This window comes from Ictalurus punctatus, unplaced genomic scaffold (genome assembly GCF_001660625.3).
Source record: "Ictalurus punctatus breed USDA103 unplaced genomic scaffold, Coco_2.0 Super-Scaffold_100, whole genome shotgun sequence".
Lineage (NCBI taxonomy): Eukaryota > Metazoa > Chordata > Actinopteri > Siluriformes > Ictaluridae > Ictalurus > Ictalurus punctatus.
The window spans coordinates 1,415,964-1,429,677 of record NW_026521086.1 but is presented as its reverse complement, the minus strand read 5'-3'; the positions used below and the strand labels follow the sequence as shown (position 1 = coordinate 1,429,677).

At 41.7% G+C, this 13,714-nt stretch overlaps 1 protein-coding gene and 2 non-coding genes across 6 annotated transcripts in view; 2 read left to right on the top strand and 1 right to left on the bottom strand.

Annotated features, from left to right (window-relative positions):
* Positions 1-13,714, top strand: part of LOC108261406 (NACHT, LRR and PYD domains-containing protein 12) — a 263,191-nt gene that overhangs the window by 205,226 nt on the left and 44,251 nt on the right. The gene's annotated exons all lie outside the window — the stretch shown is intronic.
* On the top strand, positions 2,187-2,268 carry trnas-gcu (transfer RNA serine (anticodon GCU)). The gene has a single exon. It is a non-coding gene; the product is annotated as a tRNA-Ser (tRNA).
* trnag-gcc (transfer RNA glycine (anticodon GCC)) lies at positions 7,042-7,112 on the bottom strand. Its single transcript has one exon. It is a non-coding gene; the product is annotated as a tRNA-Gly (tRNA).

Sequence of the window (13,714 nt, the reverse complement as noted above, 5' to 3'; positions counted from 1 at the left end):
ACACTTTAGGCTATTTGACCAGCAGTGCTCTAATGAGAATAATCAAAGAGAGTACATAGTGCCCAATTGTTATATTTAGAAAGACTTGACCTTAGGGGTCAGTAATGTTAACGCCCTTGAAAAAAGAAAACTATTAAAGCAACCAACTTGTTTTTTTTCTTTATTTGCCTTTTAGATTTGTAATCATTTAAATGTTACTTTAATTGTGCAGTAGCATATTAACACTTTATAGTGTTAGAGGCAACTCATTTAATAGTATGCAATTAACACTATGAGATTTAATGAATTACTCCTATGAGAATTAATTTCTAACACTACACACTGGTGTTGAGAAACTAACACTTGAGTAGTGTTCAATTTCAACTATACAAAGAGTTGATGTGAACTCTATTAAAGTGTTAAAATGACACTGTGGAGTGTGGACCCCTCCGGACACTTTAAAAGTGTTGAAATGAAACTCCAATAGAGTGGATTTGTTTCTGTGGATTTTGCTGTGTATGTATATTTTATAATGTTAAAGTGCACACCTTGATTTCTATTATAATAACATTATTAATGTATTTCTAATTTTATTAGACATGTCATTCTCATCACTGCTCCTAGATAACTTAGTGTTCCCTAGGTGGCCTCATCTATTTCACTTCGAGAATATCCACAAATAGGGAAGAACATTACCTTTATCTTTGTAATGTATACAATAATGATCATGAACGGGTTAAAAAGAGGACACAGTAATATAAACCATATAATATTTCTTAACCAACTCGGCCCTAACTACAAATGTACTCTTATGACAGAATACCGCTGCTGGGAAATTGCCGTTACCGAGGTTGGGCACACGAGGGCAGTCAAGCTCCATCCAGCACAGCACACAACGCCACCTGAAGCAGAAGGTAGGTTTGGGCTAATTTACAGACACAGCTCATTACTGTGCATTGTATTGTTCGGACATAACCACAATTAACGGCTCTTCTATAAAAACAAACATTATGTAATATTCATAGAACTATATTTATATTAAAAATACAAAATTAATAACTAACCTTATTCTAATGTTGATAGAAAGCCTTTTACATCATTTACACACACAGATATATATATATATATATATATATATATATTAGATAGATAGATAGATAGATAGATAGATAGATAGATAGATATCCTTTTCTCTCCATACCACGTTCTAATATTTAAACTGGACACACGAGGGCAGTCAAGCTCCGTCCAGCACAAGACACAACGCCGCCTGGAACAGAAGGCAGATTTGGGCTACTGTACACAGACACAGCTCATCGGCGTTATTACTGTGCATTGTCTAGTTTTCACATAAGGACAATACACAGCTCTTCTGCAGTGTTCATCATCATCTATAAAATAAACAAACATTATGTAATATACATAGCAGTATATTTATCATAATAAAGTTCACTCATCAATAACGAATAATAAACATTTCTATATGTTGATAGAAATATAAAGCATGTTTATTTATATATATATATATATATATGTGTCCCCTTCGCTTTGTAAATATTATCTAAATATTCAAACAGCCCAAGAAATAAAATTAGCTGTTTTCTGAGACGATGAAGTGACTCTTAAAAGAGCCTTTGTGTATATTAGACGGAGTTGTCGTTTAAGCGCGTTCTCCGCGAATACAGCAGGCCAGCTGAATATCCTTGAGAGAGATGGAGAAATGTGAAAAGCTAGCACTGTGGCTATGTGTTTTGCAACCATGAGCTGTATTTCAACGCTTTTTGGCCACAGCATGCTGCCTCACAAACATCCCAATTCATGCCCCCCTTTTCCACAGTCGTTGTGTATATCTAGGTAAGGATAAAAGTTACATTTCCATCCATCCATTTTCTATACCGCGTAATCCTTCTCAGGTCACAGGTAAAAGTTACATTTTCCAAAGAAATTTAACTCGCTGAGATGGGCAGTCCATAGGTAGTCGGTACCTAGCCGCCCAAGGATTGGATTGCATTGCGATGGCTCAACTATGGAATTGTCCCGTTCTGTGAGACCTTTGGGCCGTCTCGCCGCATCGTCACCCTTCAGTTTATATGACGGCACAGCTCATACCTCAAGACTTGAATAAAATCTATTTGAGAAGCAGTCATCTAGTCAGCGAACATTTAAACCCTCATTTGCATAGTTTTCGTTAAAAGTGGGAGGCCTCAGACGAGGTGGCCGAGAGGTTAAGGCGATGGACTGCTAATCCGTTGTGCTCTGCACGCGTGGGTTCAAATCCCATCCTCGTCGCAAGCTTGTTACTTTGTCTCCTCTTTCCAGCAATATCTGGCATTATTGCAGTCTGTCTCACACCTACAAGGCCTACAAATGAGAAGCTTTGTACAGGTCCCTGAGCTAGCATTAGAGAGGGTGGAGAAATGTGAAAAGCTAGCACTGTGGCTACACATTTTGCAACTGTGTGCTGTATTTCAATGCTTTTTGGCCACAGTTGCTGTAAGGCTCTGGCGTCTCTGGAGGTCCATCAATGCAGAACGCATTCCGCAGTCCAGACGACAGGGGCAAAGAACCTGCACCGAAACCTCTTTATTGCTCCACACACCGGGATGTAATTTCATATGCGTGAGATATGTCAGCAAGAGGTTAAGGTGATGAACTGCCAATCCGCTGTGCACAGCCCATGTGGGTTTGGATCCTATTTTTCTTGTAAAGACCTTGCTTAAGCGCATTCTGTAAAGGAAGCGTGCATGGTGCAGACACTGTTGGCGTCTGCATGAGCAGTTAGTCTGAAGGGGAAATTAGGGTCAGGTGTTTTCAATCAACGGGATGACAATCAGGTGTGAGTGAGCACCCTGTCTTATTTGAAGAACAGGGATCTATCAAAGTCTGATCTTCTCAACACATGTTTGTGGAAGTGTATCATGGTATGAAAAAAGGACATTTGTGAGGATCTCAGAAAAAGAGTTGTTGATGCTCATCAGGCTGGAAAAGTTAAAAAAAAAAAAAAAAACATCTCTAAAGTGTTTGGACTCCACCAATCCACAGTCAGACAGATTGTGTACAAATGAAGGAAATTCACGAGCATGGTTACCCTCCCCAGGCGTGGTCAACCAACAAAGATCACTCCAAGAGCAAGACATGTAATTGTCCACGAGGTCACAACGGATCCCCGGGTAACTTCTAAGCAACTAAAGTCCTATCTGGCATTGGCAAATGTTAATGTTCATGAGTCCACCATAATGAGTACACTGAACAACAATGGTGTGCATGGCAGGACTGCAAGGAGAAAGCCACTGCTTTCCATAAAGAACATTGCTTCCTGCATGCAGTTTGCTATAGATCACATGGACAAGACACAAGGCTACTCAAAAAAACGTTTTGTGGACAGGTGAGACCAAACTAGAACTTTTTGGTTTAAATGAGAAAGGTTATGTTTGGGGGAAGGAAAACACTGCATTCCAGCATAAGACCCGTATCCCATTTCTGAAAAATGGTGGTGGTAGCATTACAGTTTGGGCCTGTTTCGCTGCATCTGGGCCAGGACGGCTTGACATCATTGATGGAACAATGAACTATGAATAATACCAGCAAATTCTAAAAGAAAATGTCAGGACATCTGTCCGTAAACTGGATCTCAAGAGAAAGTAGGCCGTGCAGCAAGACAGCAACCCTAAGCACACAAGCCGTTCTACCAAAGAATGGTTAAAGAAGAATAAAGTTAATGTTTTGGAATGGCCAAGTCAAGGTCCTGACCTTAATCCAATAGAAATGCTGTGGAAGGACCTGAAGCAAGCAGCTCATGTGAGGAAACCCACCCACATCCTAGAGATGAAACTGTACTATAATGAGGGATGGGCTAAAATTCCTCCAAGCTGACGTGCAGGACTGATCAACAGTTACCGGAAACGTTTGTTTGCAGTTGTTGCTGCACACCGAGGTCACACCAGATACTGAAAGCAAAGGTTCACATACTTTTGCCACTCATAGGTATGCAATATTGGATCATTTTCATCAATAAATAAATGACCATGTGTAATATTTTTGTCTGGTTTCTTTAATTAGGTTCTCTTTATCTACTTTTAATACTTGTGTGAAAATCTTATGATGTTTTAGGTCCTGGTAATGAAGATGTATAGAAAGTTCTAAAGGGTTCACAAACCTTCAAGCACCACTGTAAGTGGGATGTAAAGTCATAGCAGAAGAGCTTTTCCGCAAACACTACCGATGTGACCGTGGACCATGGGGTCTTAAGCCTAGACGAATCGCGTCCAAAAGACCACGCCTTAGCTCTGTCTTCAGCTTGAAATGGTTAGATGTCTCCGGCAGAGCTGGTTAAGCGAAAGGCACTCGAGTCTCACAACAGCCCATTTGTCACGCCCATGCCAGATTTCTTGTTGTCCGGTGGAATGACCCGGTCACCTTCTTACCACGAACGGGTTTACCACCATGTCAGCCTGGGGTAGTGTGGCCGAGTGGTCCAAGGTGTTGACTGTAGACTCCAGTCTCTTTGAGGGCGTGGGTTCAAATCCCACCACTGTCAGGGTAGTTAGCTGAAAGTAGTTATGCTCAACTTTCCTTAACTTCTCCAGTTAATTCTCAGTGGTAGTCCTTATCACTACGGATGCAATATATTTTTCGCCACATGTTGATTCCATGGTGCTGTTCCGAAGCTTTTTGTTTTCTTTTTTTTTTCTTTTTTTTTTTTTTTTGAAGATCTACATTTTGAATTGCCTCCGCTACCGCGTAAACCAGTTAATACTTTATTGGCTTTATTTTTTCGGCTTTCATCTCTTTTTGTTTATTTCTTTTTATTTGTTTTAAGTCTTTTGGTAACAAGTGAGCAGATCACACAGTTATGTTAGATTAAGTTAGAATATATTAGAGTAGATGTGTATCTTTTCAATAGTTGTATAATTAAATTTTGGGTCTTTGATCTTTTGCTCTAATATGAAACCTGTCAAGTTATTTTAAAAGAATCAGTTACCATAATTTTACTTTACAAAACATAATGCATAACTAAGTAAATTCTTTTTATATATTTATTTATGTTAATTGTTCATATCTATGGGTACTATTCAGGCCATCAGCATGAAGAAAAAAAAAAATCCCTGGGAGAATCAATGTGTCCTTCAGGAGAGGCCATCAGGTGATTTACTTCGGGACTCATCTGAAGAGGCAAGAAGCATTAAAGACGATCCATCTTTGCAAGAGAAGTCAACACCTCAAAGAGAAGATGTGGTCAGGAACAATACAGCCTCCCACTCCATTCAATCCACCTGCTAGTGGTGTTCCTGAAGACGTACCTCTGACACAGGCTGCAGTTGAGAAGACACCAAAAAAAAAACAAATTAGATCCTGTTTAGCTTGTGGTCAGCCAAATTCTCGTTACATGGGTGATGGCTACTCTGTACATTTCTTTTAGCAGGCTGGTGATGTTAAATACTTCTACTGCTCCAGGAAAGTCTTTGAGGCATACTCTGCAGAGGGCCTTCTGGTCATCTGTGCAGGTTCTGCCACCAGCCACTAAAACAAGGACCCAATAGCCCTCATATCCACACTGGTTTCCCTGGAGTGGCAGGCAAATACATTTACTGTCCTTCTAAAGTGCTCTCCCTGTATCAGGCACAGGGAATGAATGCAGAGACGACATGGGCAGAGTTTCAGCAGTCCTCATTCTATGAGGCTGAGAGGCAGAGGTGGATTGTTGAAAAGAGAAAATAACTTTGTTGTGAAACACAGTATTTAAGGTCTGTGCATGGCATGTCTGATTGCAAGCCAAGCACAAGGTTGGATTTTGGTAAATAGTTACAAATCCTGTGTAATACTGTTGACCATGAATCTCATTCTACGTTTTCTCTCTCTCTCTCTCTCTCTCTCTCTCTCTCTCTCTACCATTGTGGAATTGTGTATAGACAACATTGTATTTAAAAAAACAAAACAAAATTGTCCTGTGTATTTGTAAATATGTTTTATCTAGCTTGTATTTGTAAATGTTTTAAAATCTTAGTCCTTATTTGGAATACATTTTCAATAACTTACTATAACACACTCTGCATATATTATTTCGATAGTTATTTTAATTTTGACAAACTGTTAATTTCACATTCTTCTTTAACAGTTAATTTTACACACTGAAAGAGTATCGGAATAGTAAATGTTGACAATGCCACTTTTAAAAAAATTACATAGATACAATATGTAACAGATAATATAATATAAATATTTGAACGGATGTTTTTACGTTAGGTTCGTCCGACCCTCCTCGTGGATTATCCTCGCTTTCTATTGGCTAGTCAGCGCTCTACACCTACGTGTGACTGGCCCCCGTGTGGCAGGTGAGAATTCTACCACTGAACCACCAATGCTTATCTTAAAAATCCATGGACTTCGCAGAGTGCGATTTAAAGCTGAGTATTGTGCTGCTTCAGCAATTTGGTTTAAAATTCTAAAGGAGAATCTCTTCCATATTTCAGCAGCATGGAGTTTGTCCATTACCCTAGTTTTGGGCGGAATTGATAAGGCTTGTGAAGTGCTTTGGGTGAAGGCTCAAGCAACACAAACGTCTCCAAAACTCAGTTGTGCATTGGCCTGGAATCTAACCCGGACTTCACAGAGGGCGCTTTCCAGGTAAGTATTGTGCTGACTCATCAATTTGGTTTCAAAATTGACAAGGAGCATCCTAAGGCTCTTGTATATTTGAGCAACATGGACTGTGTCTGCTACCCTTTTTTTGGACAGAATTGATAAGGCTTGTAGAGTTCTTTGGGTGAAGGCTCAATATTCAAAACTCAGCCGTGAGTGGCCGGGAATCGAACCCCGGCCTCACGCGTGGTCGGTCAGAATTTGACCACTGAACCACCAATGCTTATCTTAAAGGAGTAAGGACAATGCAGAGTGTGCTTTTCATTAAGTATTGTTCTGATTAAACAGTTTGGTTTCAAAATAGAAAAGGAGCATCCTAAGTCTCTTGTATATTTCAGCAGCATGGAGTTGGTCTAGTTTGGGCAGAAATGATCAGGCTTGTAATGTTCTTTTGGTGAAGGCTTAACTTTCAAAACTCACTTCTGCATTAGCCGGGAATTGGACCCGGGCCTCCCGCGTGGCAGGCGAGAATTCTACCACTGAACCACCAAGGCTTAGTTTAAATAATTAAAGACTTCGCAGAGTAAGCTGTTCAGGTAAGTATTGTGCTGTTCAGCAATTTGGTTTCAGATTTGAAAAGGAGAATCCTAAGTCTCTTCCTTATTTCAGCAGCAGTCACACACTATATTTCCAGATACTGTATAATATTATAATATCTCCTCTCTGCTCAACACGCATGCAATACAGTCTACATACCGTAGAGCAGTGTTTTTCAACCACTGTGCCGTGGCACACTAGTGTGTCGTGAGAGATCGTCAGGCGTGCCTTGAGAAATTGTCCAATTTCACTTAGTCTTAAAATTCTTTTTTATTAAAATTTATTCATTATTATCTGCAAATAATAAGCCATGGTTGAGTGTCTGTGCTGTAATATAGTGACTGGCAGAGTAATGTAATATTCGTCCGGGTGGCAGCAGGTAATTGCCTCCTACCTTCTTAGAGACAAGAGAATTAGTGATGCATGCGACAGGTCGTGGTGGCAGTTGTTTTTTCTGGCAGTGCCGTACAAAATAGGAAGTTTTCTCTAATGGCATCTCCATCCACAAAACGCACATTGGCCAAGAGCTGAAAATATCTGTACACTCATCAAGTTGCAACGCAAATTTCCTACAAGATACGTATCTTTTCCAAAACATGGCTTTCGATGTCTGTAGACATGTCATCAGTACGTCTGGCGATTGTGTTATCTGAGAGCGGGAGTTTAGATATGTCTTTAACCGCGTCAGGGCCGAGCATCTCGTTGACAGTGTCTTTGCGGGCAGGTAGTATTAACGTCTCTGCCACAGTGTGGGACTTTTTTCATTTAGCTACAAGTTCAGCAACTAGCTTTGAGGGCTTTCTAATTTACCTTTGTGGTTTTTCTCATTAATGTTGCCTGTTTCGGTGTTTTCACGCAGACAAACAAGATAGTCCATCGGCTTGTTTTGAAGCGACGGGTGTTTTGCTTGGAGATAGCGTTTAAGCTTGCTTGGCACCATGGCGCTATTGGACTGCTTCTCGCTACACACCAAGCATAATGGAGTCGGGGTCATCTCATTGCTGGTGAAAGTAAATCCTAACGAAAGAGAACTTTCGCTGTATTGCCTCGAGCTCACCGTCTTTGCTTTCTTTTTACCACCACTCATACTAGGCCCTTCACCTGGGTCACAATCTTGTCCAGGGCCCAGTTCGGAGTTTGCATTTTTCCTTTTTAAAAACTTCTCCATCACAGGAGAGGAAATTTTTTGGGTCAAATCGGAATATCTTGTTTGCACTGATGGAGCTGCAGCCATGGTCGGGCACACCTAAGGCTTCGTTAGCAGAGTGAAGGAAAGAAACCCAGATCTTATTGTTACACACTGTTTTCTGCACCGTGAGGCCTTCGTTGCAAAGACTTTACCAGCAGAACTAGTTCCTGTGGTGGATGATGTGCGCATAGGGAACTTTGTAAAGACACGACCTTTGAAAAGGTATATTTGCATCTTTGCGTGAGGAAATGTGAGCGGAGCATAAAGCCTTATTGCTCCATACGGAGGTCCGATGGTTGTAGCGTGACAAGTTGCTGGCCCGTGTGTATGAGCTGCGGGAGGAACTTAAAGTCTTTCTGACAAATGAGAGGTCTGAATACTCAAATCTGTTTGCAAGTGATGAGTGGTGTGCAAAGCTGGCATACCTGGCAGATATATTTCATCATCTGAATGAACCGAACACATGGATGCAAGGCCGAAATGAGAACCTGCTTACAAGCATGGATAAAATAAATGGATTCCATTTAAAGGTGCACCTCTGGCAACAACATGTGCAAAGTGCCAACCTTGAGATGTTCCCACTCACAGAGGAAGGGCAAGATCACCCTGCTGCACTGTGCAAGGTAATAGGTAAACATCTGTAAACTCTTGAGTAGAAGTTGTCATTTTATTTCTCTTCAGCCTCCACTGAATGCCTTGACTGCTGTTGGAAAGGACATGACCTTACAGGAGCAGGAGGAACTAACTGAACTGAAACAAGATCGTGGTTTAAAGCTAAGATTTGCTGAACTTCCTTTGGACAGTTTTTGGTTGACTGCTACCAAGGAATTCCCCATTCCGGCAAACAAAGTTTTGACATTGACATTTGACATGGCTCAAAAAAGATTGAAAAACACTGCGTTGCACTACACAATTTAAGAAGCTACACTTACTTCTGCTTCCACTGTAACACTTTTCAGTTTTGGAGCAACAACAACAACAACAACAACAAAAGTGTTGGAACAAAATAAATCTTATTTTCCATTCCAGGTTGCAGGTATTCGCGGGTGCAATGCAAAACTGTTCCACACACAAATAACTCTTTTGAATGGTTAAATGACTAAAATCAGAAAGCGCCACCAGCATATCTGACAAAGATGACTCATGAACCAATTCTTTAATCACTAGCTGAAAACGACGTATTGAATTTACACAAACGTCAAATAACAAATACAAAATTCTACTTTCTCATGAATATGGTATAGTGCATTGCTTAATCAGCAGTTTTTCTTAGAAAGACAAGATATTTAAATTGAATGAATTTAATGAAACCACACATCAAGCTGTCTTTTCTAACAGAACATTAAATTTAGCATTAGCTCCCAGTTCCAGAAAGTTCTAGCCAGACATTCAGGGGGAAAGAATCAGAACAAAATGTAAAATAAAAAAGTAGTGAAAGATGAAAGTGAAGGAATAAACAAGGGGTTTGTGTCTTAGTTGTTGAGTAATTAAAAACTAAAAAAAAAGCTGTGAGAATCAGCGTTTGTCACAACGATGCCAAACGCTCTGCGTCTCCCGACTATTTCTTTAGGATTGTTCACAAACTGAGAAATCAAGGTTCTTCAGTCAAGTTTCCCCCACAATCAAGCTTTGGAGTTGACTCCATGTTCCCAATGACTATAGAGTCGACTCCAAAGCTTGATTCCTTTGAATCGACTCTATTCCCATTACCTGGTATCTATGAATTGACACCAGGTATTAGGAATCGCCCTGTTAATCATGATAATGATCCTATGTACTTAATATTGTGGGTTGTTCCCCTAACCTTTAATTCGAGATTTGTGCTGAATCGATTCTTGGAACAGACTCACTCAGTGTTGCAATCGATTTCAGAATATTAGCAAGGGTTTGAATCGTTATCATTTCCCTTGCTTCCATTTGTAGGAAGCTGCCTTAATCACGATGTACCCAGGCTACGCAGGCAGGACCGAGCTCCGGGACAACCTGGAGGCCGCTTCAGATCCGTCTCCATGATTGTGCCCGACCACGCCGTCATCGCAGAGGTGTGCTCGGGTGCCGTCATTCATTACATTATGTAATGAACGCAATAACGGATGTATTCTGGCGTGTTACAGAACCGTTTCACGTTGTCTTTTTTGCTGTAGGTGGACTTGTGAGCTGAGGGCTTCAAGTCCAGTGAGACTCTGGCGAAGAAGATGATTCAGCTGTATAAGCTGTGCAGCAAGCAGCTTTCCCGGCAGGACCACTACGACTTTAGCATGAGAGTCGTCAACTCTGTTATCGTCATGGCCGGGTATGTCCGTCTACGAACAGGGTGAACATATTAGATTAGATTAGATTCATCCGTTGTTTTTTCTAAATTGTTAATTAAAACTATCTATAAATGTAACAGATGGCTTGCTGGAATAAATCGAGTGTGTGTGTGTGTGTGTGTGTGTGTGTGTGTGTGTGTGTGTGTGTGTGTGTGTGTGTGTGTGTTTCAGGTCTCTGATGCGAGAGAACCTACACCTGAGTGAGAACGTGGTGTTGATTAGAGCGCTACGATACTCCAACCTGCACAAGTTACTCAAGGATGACGCAGAACTTAAAATAAAATAAATGAATGAATGAATGAATGAATGCCTTTTATTGTCACTATATATATGTACAATGAAATTAAGAGCCACTCCTTTTTGTTCCGTGCAAACATATACATTCAATACACAAGAAGAATAAACAGATAATACACAGATAAATAAACAAGATAAATAAACAAAATAAATAAACAAGATATACAATATATGCAAGATAGATATGCAAGATAGATAGATATTAGGGTGGATGGCGGAGGTACTATGAAATGCACAGTTTTGAGACAATATATACATATGCTGGGGACTCAGTACATGTGTTTGTTTATCATGGTAATAGCTTTCGGGAAGAAACTATTCTTAAATCTACTAGTCCTTGTTTTGATGCACCTGTAACGTCTCCCTGAGGGCAACAGATTGAACAGATCATGCTCTTACTACCCTCTGAAGCCTCTCCCTGTCTGCTGCGGTGCAGCTACCGTACCACACCGTGATACAGTATGTCAGCAAGCTCCCGACAGACGAGCGGTAGAAGATCAGCATCAGATTGGAGTCCAGATTCTACTTCCTGAGAACCCTCAGGAAGTGTAGCCGCGTTTGAGCCTTCTTGATAACCGCTGTGATGTTGTCCGTCCAGGAGATGTTTGCAGAGATAAGGACGCCAAGAAACCGGACGGTGTGGACCTTCTCCACACACTCACCATTAATGAAGAGGGGGGCCAGCTCCGTGTTGTGTTTTCTGAAGTCTACAATAAGTTCCTTGGTTTTCTTGGTGTTTAGAGTCAGATTGTTCTTTGAACACCAGGCTGCCAAGTTTAGGACTTCCTCTCTGTAGGCTGCCTCCTCTCCTTTTGAGATAAGTCCGACCACTGTGGTGTCGTCAGCAAACTTGATGATAAGATTATTGTTTTAGACTGGACTACAGTCGTATGTGTAGAGACAGTACAGGAGGGGGCTCAGTACACAGCCCTGTGGAGAACCTGTGCTCAACGTGCGAGTGGAGGAGAGGTGGGGTCCGAGTCTCACTGTCTGGGACCGGTTGGTGAGAAAGTCCTTTATCCAGGCACACGTGAGGCGGGGGAGGCCAAGGGTGACCAATTTGGTGACGAGAATGTCCGGAATTATTGTATTAAAAGCCGAACTGTAATCCACAAAAAGCATCCGTACGTAGCTCTGTTGCTGCTCTAGATGTCTCAACACGTAGTGGACAGCTACGGCGATAGCACCCTCTGTGGATCTGTTTGCACGATAAGCAAATTGAAAAGGATCGAAATCTGGGGGGAGGTAGTCCTTGATGTGCTGAAGAACCAATCTCTCAAAGCACTTCATGATAACTGGAGTGAGGGCCACAGGACGATAATCATTCAGGCTAGTGGTGGGCGACTTCTTTGGCACTGGAATGTTTGTGGCTGATTTAAGCAGGACAGGATGACTGCTTGGGCCAGGGAGAGATTGAAAATTCTGGTAAAGATGTGGGCAGATAAACTGATAAATAGTAAAGAATGCCAAAGCTTACATATGGAGTATCAAAGGTCATTATCACAGGCTCTATCAGGCTCTAGGAGGAAATTCCAGGACAAATTAGGAAATAGAATTAACTGACATTTGCAAATTCTTTGCAACTAAAAAGCTGTAATCATATACTATATAACTTTTTTTTAAAAAACATTTAAAGTATATAACATTAGCACCTTGTAATGTTATACCAGATGAAAAGTAAAGAATCCTGGAACATCTGAACATCCATAATCTGAAAATCTTGAGCCTAGTGTCAATCGAGTCAATCCAATCTTTCTTGTGTACGTTTAGCGGTATTCAGTCGGACCTCTTTCCTGGTGTGGGCGTCCCCGAGCATGACCACGGCGCGCTTCAGTCGAACATCGAGGCAGCTCTATGCGCCCTCTCCCTGCAGCCCGTCTCCAGCATGACCGCCAAGGTGATCCAGCTGTACGAGACCATGCTGGTGCACCAGGGGGTCTTGCTGGTGGGCCCTACAAGAGGCGGTAAGACCACAGCGTACCGTGCCCTCGCTGACGCACTGCGCACCCTCCACGAGACAGAGGGCTGCGAGGTGAATCCCTTATACAAGCCCATCGAGACCGACGTGCTCAACCCGCAGTCAGTGAGCATGGACGAGCTGTATGGTGAAGACGACCCTCTCACACGGGAGTGGAGTGCCATCAAACCGTCCGTCGGCAGTGACATCGCCGACACGCACAAGTGGGTGGTGAGTGACGTACCTGTGGACGTGCCTGTGGATTGAGAAAATTACCTCCGTGTTGGGCAACAACAAGACGCTCTGTCTGGCTAACGGTGAAAGGATCAAGCTCACACCTTCTACACACGTTATTCGAGGTGTTACCCATCAGACACAGGTAGCATCGGTCTTAAAAACCATCACAAACAAGCACAAGCATGTCATTTCCAAGAAGATCTTTCACACGCCTATAACGAGCGATAAAAGCATTCGAAGCATGTTATAAAGCCTCCGTAATGCATTACGCATAGTATTTAAATAAATATTATTATAATAACATGCACTACACTACATTATACATTATGAATTCTTAATGTATTGTTAACACGTCTTTACTGTGAGCGGGATGATGACCAGACGGAGGCAGGCTCCCAGGTACTCATATCCGTAGACGTACTGATACAGAGCCATTCTGGCCACGCAGTAATCCAGATCCACGTCCCAGTATTAGCACAGCTGCCTCTCCTACTCAAAGTTACTGCTCGAGTCCACCTACGTGAACACATACACAAAGACATGTCATATATATACGATCTCATTGTA